The 12,689-nt window shown below is 36.3% G+C and overlaps 1 protein-coding gene across 5 annotated transcripts in view; it reads right to left on the bottom strand.

The window, feature by feature from the left end:
- Positions 1 to 12,689, bottom strand: part of PRLR (prolactin receptor) — a 95,720-nt gene that overhangs the window by 20,166 nt on the left and 62,865 nt on the right. For 3 of the 5 annotated variants that reach the window (XM_071729898.1, XM_071729899.1, XM_071729897.1), the window contains one exon: positions 2,292 to 2,357. The gene's annotated coding sequence lies outside the window, so the exon portion shown is untranslated. Of the gene's footprint in view, positions 1 to 745; positions 873 to 2,291; positions 2,358 to 12,689 lie in introns of all 5 variants that reach the window. The other 2 variants (XM_071729901.1, XM_071729900.1) reach the window with 1 other exon arrangement.

A 12,689-nucleotide genomic window follows, 5' to 3' on the forward strand; every position in this document is an offset into this window, starting at 1 on the left:
ACTAGCATTACTGAAGGTGCTGAGAGGGAATGCCTCACTTTCAGAACTGAATGCATCCTTTGGTAAAGGATACGGTGGATACTGGTTTGCCAGAATGCCATGCAAAACCAAAGGTTCAACAACTGGCAGTTTAAACATCATACACCTCCTTCGTGAATGTTAATATTTATTTCCAAAAATGTTATTAAATTCTGACATATTGTTTGTATTTCTCTATTTTCACACAGCTGCTATATAGTAATTAACAGCTGTTGTTCATTGCATCACAGAAAACCATGAACCTTGATGGAAATTGAAAAAATTACTGGGGTTTTAGAATGCAGAGAAGTGCACGAATTTGCTGTAAAATATCCCTACCGGCATTATGTTATTTTAGGTTTGAAAACTGCTTAGAATGCTACTAGGCAAAGCTGAAAGGTAAGTATCATTACTGAAATCAGATGCTGGGGAGCACAGTTAAGAGAAAAGTGTTCTTGTCCTAACTAAGTTCTAATTCTTGTATTCTTTTTCTCCCTTTTTTGGCCATGCTAATGGATAACTTTCTTGAGATGGTCAAAGAAGTCTTTACTCAGTTCAGCACAGATGGAAAAATTTTCTTTCTTCAAAGTTTTCAGGCTTGCAGGAAGGGAAATGACAGTTTATCACCAACTGGCAGTGACATTACGTTCATCACAAGTTTGGCTTGTGCTGCTAAAGAAATCTAAAGCTGAAAGTACTTTACCAATCTGTAGTGAACAATACTCACATTCACAGTAGTTATGATGAGAAATAATGTTTGTCTTTCATTCCTGGAAGAAGGCAGTTTAAGGAATGTCAGCCTCCAAACACTGCAGTTCCAATGTTTTGTTACCATTTGAAAAGCTGACCTACAGCTGTATGAAACCAACTACAGTGAAAAAAATAATAAAGCAAGACCATCCAGAATCCTACTGGCCATACATTCAGCTATACTGTGATCATTGCATGAGTCTGCCTTCCCATGATCTCTTCTCAAATGCTAACACTGGTATATGTCCCTAGACAAGACCTGGGCATCATCACTAGATATGTTTCTGAATGGCAGTGATGGTTGGGATTATACTGTGAATTAGAAGCTGTGGATGTGCACTGCGTCCAGAGCTCTGATTTCCCTCCCTGAATGAGCCCTAACTGGAAGTTCCCAAATTCTCTGTCCCTTCAGACACCCAGTACAGCCTTCTGGGGAATATATACACTCCAGAGAGGTAGGGAGTGGTAGAGACATGCCTTTGATCTGAGTTTTTTGTAACTGAATCCAGGTGGATACTTTTAGCATGTAGGTTTTGTGGAGTGCTTTCTGAGGAGGCTTAGCTTGCTATTGGCTATGTAAGGTAACATAGACATCCATTCATTTACTGGGACCAAGCACTTTAAACTTGTGTTCCATAAACTGGAAGTACCTACAAGTTCTCTTAGATTTTATCTGCAAAGCCTGTATAAGGATTTCTGATATGTTGTTCCTGAATTTCTCTCTTAAATAAACCTAACAATCCTTTGTAGTCTTTCCTTTAATTAGCAGTCAACATGTAATGATGAATGGAACAACTTCTCTCATCTGTGGAGATGTGCTACTCAGACTGAAATTCTTACATCATTTTTGAAAATGAAAAATTTTGAAAGCTCAGATTCATGAACATAGTTTAGACCCCTACTTCTCTATCAAAGTATTTATGCACTCAAATCCTGACCTGAGTCTGTACTCAGACTCTTTTTAAAACTCTCAACATCTAAACTGACAAGAAAAGCCAAGACAATTAGAAGCAACATTATCCCTACTTTAAAGATGTGGAACTGAGACAGAGAACGATCAACTACTTTGCTCAGAGTCATACTAGAAAAGCGACAAAAGCTAAAACCTGACCCTTTCCTACTAGAGTTTTCTTTTTCTTTTCTGAATATCACCTCTGCTGCTTTTGTTTTTCCAGTAAAAGATGATTTAGCTAACATGATTTAGCTAACAGTAGTAATCTCCCTTTACCAGTCTCATGGCTCTGGAATATTCTATTCTTTTTCCTGGTGGTCTGTATATTTAGCCATAATTTCAAGATTGTTATTTTTGCAGCACCTTTTAACAGATACGAAAAGCATCATCTGTAAAGAGTAAAATTTTAGAGAATGATAGTCAGAATTGACATAATTACTTGAAAATTGCTCTTGAGATATGATGGAAGTTAATCTCTACCTACTGTCAAACCAAACTCCATGGTCCATTATCTTGCTATAATACATATAATACATATCATAACCACGAAATATAAAGTCCAGTTTCCTACCTAAAGCATTCATGTGTGTGAAGATTACTGTTCCTCTCTTTCATCGATTTCAGATCACTTGATAGTCTGTGAGAGAAAAAATCTGAGTATTAGTATCATTTCTTTATTGTTGAAACACAAACAGAAAAAAACCAACAACCCAAAACTGTCTTAGCTGATTCAGATACTGATGTTCCAAGTCAATATATTAAAACATTAAGAGCAACAGTGATAGTGGTAAAATACCATTTTACTGTACACTCTTTCCTTTATCTGTTTTGCTTTGTTTTGTTTTGGGTTTTTTTGTAGCAACCTAGGATGCAGTTTAGATTTACCAGTAAACTTTTCTAGGTTATGCAATTAAAGGCTAATCATAACCTACAAAAAGGCTGGGGCAGGAACAGATAAAAATTGGCAGGGTTGAGGGAGGAACTGTACCAGCCTAATCAGTGAAAAAATAGGACACAGGGATTCAGCTATGCCTAAGAGCACAGTCAGACCATAGTCCCGTCTGTGGAACCTCCCAGAAGTGGCCAACCAAAAAAATCTCCTTCCTTTTTGCCTCACAGACTGAAGGAGTTATAGCACTGCTTAAGGGATGCAGGGGGGAAAGAATCTGTCCTATTTCTAACTATAATCTGTTCTGAGTGGAATGATTTGAATAAGGCAGTGAGGAGTGGGATTGCAAATCTCTCGTTTATACCTAATTTTCTGCTGCTGGGGAGATCAGAGGATCAGGGGCCAGCTAGTGGGTTGACCAAGCATCTAAGACCAGCTGCTACAGCTATCCATTATTGTGTGCAAATAAATATAGATATGTGTAAGTATAAATGTTACACCTTTGTTGATGTGTGTGGCTTCTGTGTACCTTTATTGTGTCCAGGTGCCCACCCAGCCTGAGCAATTGTTCTGCTTTGCTACTGGCAGAACCTGAGGATATGAGCCTAGAGCAGCCTCAAATCTATGAGGCTACCTGAGTCAGCTGCCTCAAACAAACTGAAATTAATTTTTTTAATAAAGGCACTACATCTAACCAACCAATATTTCTTATCCCATCTGAATCCATTATGCTGTGAAGAAATAATTTTGATGAGGTTCCACAGGCAATTTATCAACCATAGCAAGAAAAACTGTTTCATACATTATACAACTAAATGTGAAATTATTAACTTCACAGAATTTCAGGGAAGCCATACTATGCAGTTACCAGGGTATTCTTTTGTGTGGCTGCAACTCAGTGAAACTAATGAGAGCAATAAAAATACCATGGAATTATTTGGCAGCTAGACACTATGCTTTTACAGAAAATCAGGTTTAATTGAGGGTGATAATCTATTTCTTTTTATGTGCATATATGGAAGAGCATAGATAACGTACAACTGAATGCTGCAGAAATAATATTCGCAGTGAAGTTACTCAACCATGCCAAAAGGTGAAATGCAGTTTGAAGATGGAGCTCAGCATGTGCTCCCTGTTTTAGAGAGGACAGTAACCTGGTTGTCAGTGTGCATGCAGGGAAAACAGCTGGACTCAAGATTGGCTTAACAGAAGAACTATCCCAAAATATAAGCTGCCTTGCAGATCAGCATCACTCCACTGACACATTTTTTGTTATGCCATTGTTCAATACATAAAAGGAAATCTCATTCTAAGACAAAACGTGTCGTTAAAATTGCTAAACAAAAATAAGTTTTCTCTGCTTTTCCTTATTTCTACTGATTGGTACTACATTAAAATATATAGTTCCTTCCTACCAGCCAATTTTATTCTGCTTTCAGGACTGCTTTCATCATGAAGTGATGCCATGGGCTAATGATGTATCCCTACATAATACAACTGACACAAAACATGTTTTTTAGCAAAAATACAGTAGTACCATAAACACTGGCTTGCTCATAGCATTGACTGGAACGGATTATAACAGAATTGACCTTACCTCCTGCATTAACTAGGACAATGACTCTCACCCAAATATTTCTATATGAAACAATCATTATTCATAACATATTTATTATGAGAGTCCTGAGTACAAAGATGGACTCCCACTGTCTTAGGTACTGTACAAAGAAGAATTTCTGCTCTAAAGAACTGAAAATTAAAATAACTAATTAATACAGAGTAGAAGAAAGGGATATAACAAGCTGGTCAAAACCTGGGTATTCTTGGCATGAGACTAAGGATTATTTATATTGCTAAATCTTTTCAGAATATCCCATGAACTGTAAACTGTCTGTTAAGCATCACCTTTAGAAAATTAACTTCAAAATATAATTTCAAAATGTCACAACTTCTTTTTCAACCAATCCTAATGAACACAAATTTTCAAAATTCCAAAATGAAAAAAAAAAATCAAATATCAACATAAGGCATCTTTTTAAATTTTCCAGTAGATCATTTTCTGAAACCCAAGTAAGTAACTCTATTTTTGTAACTTCTTTCCAGTGAAGAATTTAATTATACACAGAATTTCAATGAGTAATACAATATTTTGACACTTCTGGGGGAAGGTGCTGGTGTAGAGGTCAGGAAGTTTATGCTGGAGAGACTAAAATTACTGCAACTTCACAGGACACAAAGGAACAGGACTTTGAAATTAGTAAAGGAAACACAGTAAAGGAAAAATGCGTTAAATTTTTACAGAACGACTCTGAGGTAAAGAAACACAAAGGAAAGACACAGAATGGGGAAAGAACAAATAATCTGTTAGCACTGAGCAGTAAATGGTTGGGTGAAGCTGTAATTTTGAATGTATTCCAATATCCCCTTTGAGTTTTAAAGCTCCATTGATTGGATGCCACCCCCAAATGATCCTTTCTTGGTAACAGCAAGAAATAGGGTTGGGTGGATGAGAAGAATCTTCTGGATCCTAGTCCTGCAGCATGAATAGTGTAATGCTGAAGAAAGCAGTGACCTTAGCTGTATCACAGTTTCTATATTCCTACTCACTGGGACTGCCCATTTTGGCTCAGCCTGTGTCTGGCATCTCTCCTCAAAGCTTTAGGGCTGTGGTAAGAATGTAACAGAAAGAACTTGGCTGCAGAACATATGTTCTTGTTCACTTACAACTATCCCCAGTAATTACCAGTATCAGTGGGAGCAGAGAAAACTATCCTCCAAGTAATTGGTTTATGTTTCAGTGTTCTCTTTTTCAGGAGTGCCTCAGCAGGTGGCCCTAAAAGTAGCTGCTTCTTTGTCTTTTTCTTTGTACATGTTGTACATTTACACTGGAATAGTTTAAGTGACTGCAGAACTACTCTCTAGAAGAACACAATTACTGCTCCATTACTACTCCAATCAAAGTGATGTACTCAATCTCCTTTTATTTGTGAACATGAACATTTCTCAAACATATTTGCCAAGTTTCAAATTTGTTCATAAAAGAGCTTTGTGGTTGAATGCCATGCACAGATCAAGTAGCACACTGGTTAGCTGAAGGACTGAAACAATGTTGTCCTGTAATCTAAAACTGCAGGAAAAAATATTTTCTTACAAATATTTGATAGAAACTGATGACAACAGAGGGAATAAACAGTATTTAACCTTCAATCTTCACTTTCTTGAGCTTAAAAATTAACCTTCTGGCACTTCTAACCTAAAGCATTATACTCCCTTTAATAAAAAAAACATTTGGATGTTCAGAAAGGTGTCTTCATCATGCCTAGCTCTAATGTTGGTGGCATTTTGTAGATCTCCTCTGGTATCTAATTCTTGAATAAAATAGTGTTTAACACATCCTATAAAAAGATTACTATATACTTGTGTTCCCATAGATGGCAACAATCTTTAGTGGCAGTAATAAACAATACAGTTTCCTTATAACTGGTACCTCATTACAGAAAGTCAAATTCAAAACTACTCTGAACCTTCTACATGACAAATCAGTATCACTATCCGTCAGCCTTGCTGAGTTCCACACAAATGCTCATCTTCTTGCAAAAAAATCTTTATTTAATTACAATTTTTCAGTGGAAGAATACTGAAGCTCCTAAAAACTGCAACATTCTGAAGAGATTGAACTGACCCTTTCATCAGGAGTATTAATTTCCTTTCTAAAATCTTTGTGATGTATACGTTTCCTGAAGAATACCAGTATCCTGATCCACATCCTATCTTCATACAACACTGATATTCCTTGGAATTGTCAGTCATGAATTGTGTTTTGGATTTTTTCATTTGTTTTGCATTATAAGGAAATGACCCTGCAGCTGCAGACTGTGAGATTTATATGTACTTGTTTACAGAATAAAGACATAAGTCTGCAGTCTCTGGAGGCTAAAGGTACATTTATTAATGTATTCATTCATTATTTCACCTCCTCTGCTCCTTAGAAATTGCAAGGACAGTATTTTGTTTCCTACTGATGGATGCATTTCTGAGAGGTAGTATTTTCACTTCTGACAAAGTAAATAAAATATATGACAAGAAACTACTTGAGGAAAATAATTTTGCAGAGAAATCTTCATTGTGTAGCCAAAACAAACAAATGGCTTCATGAATAAAAATTAACTAAATGTGGGATATTACATTCCAGGCTATGCATAGCGTTTAGTTTTAAAAAACTAAGGACATAAGAATGCCTCTCCCTTACCTCTGCTGTAGCACCAAAGATGTCCGAATAGAATTAATATGAATATTTCAGTTTACTTTGCTCCCCTGTGGAGTTTGCACACTTCTTAGTTAAATAATAAAGAAATATATACTAAACAGAATTTGGAAAATAAAAGATTTCAAAGAATAAGAAATGCATATTGTGCTAGAACAAAATGCATTTTAACAAATTTCTTCAGTATGTTCTTGTTATTTGGTGAAAAAAAGACAGAATGAAATGAAGGATGTTTGGTAATAGCATGTATCAATACATCTGGATACATCTGTTCTTTTTTCTCAGTACATGTTCTCTATTCACTGTTTGTAAAGCTTCAGTGGCTGTGAAATTTTTCCTTCTCTGTCTCAGAAATGTTTCCTTCTCAGTCTCAGATTGGACCTATGGTGTGTACGATAAAGAACAAGTTTTATAAACTTTATTATAAGGGGTAATGACATCCCCTTGGAACACTGGAGCCAACACTGGAGCCCTCTATGTCTGAAATGTTCTGCTTCTTCAAGATTATGAAGCTAGCATCCAGTTCAGGGGCCAAAGGAAGAGCTATGAAGGTGAGGTGTTGCAGTGATCAACTTAGAACTGCTTGCAAGCAGAACCATGTGATTTTCACCTAGAAGAAAACTCCAACCAAAATTCAAGTTTCAGTAACTGCAGGTAGGCAAAAATAAACTTTTTTGCCCAAGCATCTAAATGTCAGATGGCAGATCTGCATGTTTTAATCAGACAGAGACTACCTCATAAATATGTAAAAAAAAAAAAAAAAAAGAGATCATAAATCTGAAATAGCAACGACTTTTTTTTAGAATTATATGATAATTTCAAGGAATCAAACAAAAGGAATAAGCATCAAGAACTTTCCCACTTGCCCTTTGCGTAGTAGACTTCACAGTTAATTACAGCAAACTGCATCAATTAGCATCAAAACCTTTTGTTCTATATCCCATCACAATCAGCTTTCATTTGAAATTTTTTGTAGGCACTCAGTTACCTATTTATATTTCAAATGGTAAAACCAGCCATTTTGTGTTTAATCCACAATATCTCTTTCATAACCTCTGAAATAAAAACCTTATGCTGACATTTATGAAATGGCAGGAGGAAAAAAAGCTGTAACTGTAGATTTTACTGTAGGTAATAACAACTCAGGCTTTTAAATCCCTGCTTACATAAAGCTTGACCTTTTCACTTGAATAGAAGTAATTTTAATTGCAACTTGCATCCACACCTTTAGTCATCACTGTTACCTAGATCTTTTCCAGTTCCATTTTCAGTGATGCCTTTTATGGTTGTATGCCTGCATCTTCTTGGCTGTGTGCCCTATGTATCAGCTTATTTTATGCAACTTAAACGTAACAATCATTGAAGAATAACACAACTGAATAACACTTTTAATTCAGTCCTTGAATTGGCCCACCGGCAGTGTATTGAATATATGATCTGACACTTCATTAGGTATGGGCACCAGATTCTCAGATCCAATTCACATTGTTTGTTTAACTGGGCATTGCAGGAAACTTGAGCCAGAACAGTTTCATTTCTGTATCTCTTTGTCTTCCACTTGAAATTTCTGCAGAATGCATGAGAAAAGGATGGTTTCACCTCTGACAAAGCTGTCAATATAGCAGTTTTGTGTGGCCATCACAAAAACAGAGATGAAAGCAGCTATGAAGCAGCTCAAGCACACGGAAACAGGGATCTAAGAACCACCACCCAGGAAAATGAGTACAAGAGGCACCTTTCCCTCCTTCTCACCAGAGTTATGTCCCAGGTGCAGCTCAGAGACTGCATGGGACACAGCCTGTAAAGTTGCTATTTGGATAAAGAACAGATCTCGAGGGCTGCTTCAAGGTGTTTTTTTAAGACAGCTGAAATATCAACAGGACTTTAAGACGGTAAATATGTTGCAGACAATATGGATGATGGGTAATGGAGGCACACTGAATTGCTAAGATGTAAACATGTTTTAGAAATAAATCAATGAAATGAGTCATGGAAGTTCACTGGGTTATAAATACTGTTCTGCTTTTTTTTTTTTTTTTTTTTTTTTTTATTATTATTTCCTCAGATTCCTTTAAACTGATTTTTACCTAACTTTCAGAGATACCTTGCTAGCTATTCACTATCTTACTTTTTCATTTGCATAGCGACCTTCTATGAAGTCTGCTAGCTGCTACAAAATTTACTAGCTGTTCAGTAATATAAGCCAGTTCTTCCTCTTAGTTATATGCTGCTGAGTATCATACATGAAGGACATGCTTGGTTCAACAGCCACCTCAGCAATGTTCCTAATCTGCTCTAGATGCCAACTGACAATGAAGCAGCATCTCAATGCAAACCTTGTTTGTTCTGGATTACAGTGTGAGTTGCACTGGGCAGGCATCCAGAATCACACAGACTTCAAGTCACAGGCCTACAGATCTGAACAGACACCCTTATGATCTGAACATACATACCTTATATATGGATATGATACTGCCCTTCAACAGAAGCTTTAAGTGCAGTCAGAGTGGTGTGTTATCTCATACACACAAGAGACAGGCAATGCCTCAGTCACTGGAAGGTTAAAAAAGCACAGCAATGTTCAGCCACTTTTCAAAGCCTGTTCTGTCTTTCATGTAGAAGCCAAATCAAGAACATAGGTTTTATAGTAGATATCTCTGAGACATTCCTCCTCCAGCAGTGCAGAACACTGGTTCTGCAAGTTATTGATGGATACTGTACCTCAAAATCCACTCCAGTATTTCAGTTTCCAACTCTTAAGTCAATTGCTTAAACAAAATTCATTCTTTGAAATGGGAAGCTGGTACTTGAAAATACTGATGTGTGCATAGAACAATATGAAAGGAAAAGGTAACGTTTTGGGGTTTTTTAGGTCTCAAAACCCTTGATGTGAGCAAGAAAGCTTACTTTTTATAACTGGATATACCTAGTGGTTTCACAATTATGTCTGTACAACAGTATGCACAAACAGTAAATCTCCAGATCAAAAAGATCATAATAACTATCTTGCTATAAGAAGTATGACCATTTATTCTTCACTTATTTATTAGCTTAAACTTACTCCTTTTCATTTTAATACTCAATCTTGCATCACCTTTTCCACAAAATAACTTAAAGCACTGAAAAAAAAGTAAATGATTGCTGTGATTCCTTGTACAGGATCACATTCTAGATAGATATATCTGCTAGACTAGATACACATGAATAAACTCTTTGAGCATTGTCTTAAAGTTCTGTTATATGTCAATGAAGTATTTATTGGATAACTACAAGTAGCAGATGCAAGAAAGCAGCTTTAAGATCCTTCATATGGCAAACCCAAGACTTTTTTATTAAGACCTCTGGTGTTTCAGAATTGTTTGTTATCCTGTTTTCCACAATAGGAAGGCCCAGAATGGACACAGCACTCTAGGTGCTCTAAACTTAAGACTGTCTAACCCTTCATGACAATACTCAAAAGCAAATCTAAAATATGTAATTTATTCCATTCATTGAGAAAGGGAGAGATTATGAGCCTGACTCAGAGAAGAACTTCGTATTAGAGCTCCACTATGCTCGTTTTCCACCAGTAAATATGTATAAGAACTGGCACTGAGGTTCAGGAAATTCTGGTTCTAATCCTCAATCTTTTTTATTTTTTTTTATATGATATTTTTCCATTAGTCAAAATCTGATTCCTTTTTTAGAGGAACTGTGCTCATAACAAAAGCAGCAGCCAATGACTGAATTCCTTTACAAACCACTTTATTTTTTACTTTACAGCCAAACCAGTAAATAAGTCACATAAATTCTCAACCTGGGAACAGACTGTCATTCTTCAGAAAGTTCATTTGTTTGTGTTTGGCTAACTGCATGGAAAATGAAAGCTTTGTAATTTCTTGATATTCTTTTTTCCTCTCCATCAGCATGCAGGTTGGTAACCTCTAACAAGAATTATGTGCCTGGCATTTCTATTTGAGTGACATTTTCAGTGATTGCACTGAAATTACATCCCAGAACATTTTTGTGCCTCTCAGCTTACAAAACCTCAGAGTAACAGCAAATTTCTCTTCACTGAGGAACATGAGTCTTTGTCCTTTTTAGCATTTATAAAATATTCAAGACTCTGGGTTTTTTGCAGCTTCACTCATACAAGTGTGTTTGACACTAAAACCCAGCAAAGCCTCTTATTTTTATGATTAAAATATTAAAAGTTATAAAGTCCAGGTGGAGTACCTGACTAAGACCATTGCAAATTGAGAAGATGTGCTCTGTGACAGTTAGGAGTACAACAACACAAAAGAGGAGAATATTCATCCCAGTTATTGTAATTGTTTATGTACCATAGTTCTCAAGCCACAAGATGAGGTTTGACTCACAGACAGCTGGTATGAAACAAAATTATTTTCAAATAATTCCATTCTACTGACCTATGTTGACAGTGCCATTGTGTGATGAGTGGCTTAGAGATTACTGCTTATCCCTTATACCTTCAGTTGCATCAAACATTTCTTGGCCACTGCCAACACTTTGTGTCCTTGAATATAGTAAGACTGTAATTCTGTGAAAACAAAAGCTCTTTTAGGAAGAGTTTTGCAGTACTGAGCCAATGGAAGTTAAGCTCTAAAATGTGGCAGTAACACTTGATTTAAGCTGAGACTGGCCTGGAAAAAAAAAACCCACATGTTTTTCCATGAGCAGTGGAACTAATAAAGTCTGATTTTCTACAAATTTGTTTCACCTGGCCACCATAATACTGGCTTACTCCTTCCTGACGTGCTCTGTGATACTCCAGTGGCCAAGAAACCAATAAGCTGTAGCTGAGCTGGAGATAAACTTATGCTGGTGGGATGGCTTCCAAAAGAGTTGGCTTGAACGGCCAGCATGCAACCAGGCTTTTGCCAAATGGAACACAATGTTAAATAAACTGCACAGTTTTACTCTGACATGAGAAAAAATGCTAGTTAGGGTCTCTCTTTTCCACTCATATGACAATTTTCAGAAAAGTTATACATTTGTACTATCTTTGGGAATTCTACCCTCTTTTAAAGATGCTTTATATTGGACAATAGCATATAAGACCGGCAGGAATGTGGTCTATAGATTGTGAGATCATTTATCAAAAATATAAAACATTTGATATTCACTTATCAAAACCTCCAATTATTGTTTTGTAATTTTAGAAAAAAAAAGGGTTTATAGTAAGACTGTGACAGGGTTTCTGTTCACTCTGGGCATGGAGTTCTCTTTTATGTGTTGCTACCTGAGCAAACAAGAGCATAGGCTTTTCAAAACAAGTGTGGACTACAAATTATTGCCTCACTTGGATAAAAATAGGCCTGTTTGGTCATTTGCCTAGAAACCAGGAAATATAAGTTAAATTATAAACTCATCCTAGGAAAATTCAATCCTACATCTCTTAATTTGTATGGCATAGAGTAATCTGGGCTAGAATTGTTCTCTACTTCTCTTGTTTTCATTCTGGCTATGAAATGCAAGTTACAGGGATAGATAATTGGATTATCATGTGTCTACAGCTTAGTATTTAGGGTACTTGGCTGGGAAAGAATAAGTTTTGTTTGATCCTTGCCCAAATTTTCTGTTTATTGCAGAGAGGATGCTTAATGTAAAATATATGAAGAGATTTGGTGGGCAGGAAACACGACATTTTAGAATAACAATGCAAAGGAATGTGCAAGACAGCCTAGACCTGAATTCAGATAAGAAAAATTATTTTCTGCTTAACTGGCAGAGTGATTCAGGTTTACAGACTATAAAATGAAGAATATGAAAAACAAAGGATCCAGGTGACTGATTAGGAATAGTCTGCAAGCTCT

Source organism: Heliangelus exortis, chromosome Z, assembly GCF_036169615.1.
Source record: "Heliangelus exortis chromosome Z, bHelExo1.hap1, whole genome shotgun sequence".
In the NCBI taxonomy this organism is placed as follows: domain Eukaryota; kingdom Metazoa; phylum Chordata; class Aves; order Apodiformes; family Trochilidae; genus Heliangelus; species Heliangelus exortis.